The sequence below is a fragment of the Lottia gigantea genome (assembly GCF_000327385.1).
Source record: "Lottia gigantea unplaced genomic scaffold LOTGIsca_705, whole genome shotgun sequence".
NCBI classification, from domain to species: domain Eukaryota; kingdom Metazoa; phylum Mollusca; class Gastropoda; family Lottiidae; genus Lottia; species Lottia gigantea.
The window spans coordinates 14,997-16,839 of NW_008710383.1; positions in this window are offsets into that span (position 1 = coordinate 14,997).

The following is a 1,843-nucleotide window of genomic DNA, read 5'->3' on the forward strand; positions in this document are numbered from 1 at the left end:
TGAAACGGGACAAAAGGGCGACATATAGTTGTAGTAGGACCTTCTATATTAATCGTAGTCATATATGATGTAATTTCTTTTATTAAAGAGATGTATTCTAAAAAATGTGTAAACTAGGATATTTATGTCGAATCTCAATTCCAAAGACAAACTTCCAGACGACTTGGGATGAAAATTGGCTTGATCAGCTCCGTGGTCACTGGTCAAATCAAATCCAAAGAGTGTGTAGCCTTTAATATAGTCGTTGTAAGACAAATGCAAAACTTCCTTAGTATTTAATATTCCCAATCTTTTCAAATCAAATCTAAATAGGGCGTCGTGGCTTGTTGATGTGTAAAATGGGTGAAATATTCACCCACCACATCACCATTTAGGTTGCTGTCTTTCCAATTGGATGCGAACGTCGACCCCGTTCACTAAAAAACGATCTTGTAAATACAAATTCATGTGCAGCCGGCATTGAATTTCAAACACTGAACTTTCACCCATTCTTTTTCTTCTGGCTCCCAACGCTTGGTTTACGACGGGTACGACAGCATCATCGGCACAAGTTTCAACGGCTTGTTGGTCGTTCGTGTCTTTCTCCCACATCACTTGCTGATTTATGTAGTGCTGGAAACAAGCTATAAAAGATAACCTCCCCCAAGTTGAAAAGGAAGTGCTGAATGTCGACCGTGGCAAAGAAACCGTCAAGGGTGGATTAAAAAACATTCTACAAAAGGCCGTCAAACCTGCTTTGAAATCTAGTAGTAAGCAAGTGATTATAGGTACCAGACGCTGATTGGCTGAGACGTATCACGTGACTAAATGTGACGTATTAGTATAGGCGACCTTCTTAGAATAGCCTTCGACGAACTCGGTGACGCCTTTTACGGATTCTGCCTAACAGCTCTGGATCGATTCTCCTCCGTCGCGGTGTCTCGTTCATCGCCGACTCTTCTAAAAGGTAGGCGTCCTCTGGTGTAATGATGACAGTTTTGCCATTGCAGGTAAATACTTTAATAGGCCTGTCATCCACTTCCAAGATTTGGACAACAATGATAGGTTTGGTTGCCATGTTGCAAATGACTGGCCAAAGACAAGTGACTACGCTTTTTATAGGCGGGAAACTGGAAAAAGGGCTTTGGATTGGATAAAAAAAGATCACGTGGTATTTATTTTTAAACTTTAATTAATTTAACTTAAATCCATTAACTCCAACATATTGTCATTCATAAATCCTTAACATGTTTCGCCATCTTCAAAAGACAAATAAGGAAAATGTTGATGGGCCCAAGCATGGACTAAACGATCGTTTTCGGTCAGATTAGATTGGAACACCGATAAAGCATGGGGTGACGGTTCGTGGAATTTATGACACAAGTAAAAGAAACAATAATGCCCGCAGACAGAACTTTGATTTCCTTGAATCCTCCGGGTATTGTGACGTAAGGGTCCTTGACGCCGCGCAAAGTCGGCAAAATCTTGGCCATACACTTCTGGGGAACATCCAAACGAGTCGAAGAAATCACAATGGTCTTTTTCGCATACAAAAACTGTCCAATGTTTTCCAGGCTGGCCTGCGTCGTCGGTATTCACAACGTACGCTGAGGGATAGTGTGTTGGCTGTAAGGTTTGTAATTGATTTCTGGCTAACACGCCTGCAAATTGTTCAGGGATGTGGCAAGCCAATCCTTCCTCCAACTGTGAAGTATACAGAGGTTTACCAATCCACCAGAACTTGGCGGTTGACATCGATTTCCAAGACATTATCGTATTCGGCAAATAATAGCAAATCGAGTGGATTTTGTGGAGTATTTTCGATTCCAAAGACAAACTTCCTGACGACTTGGGATGAAAATTG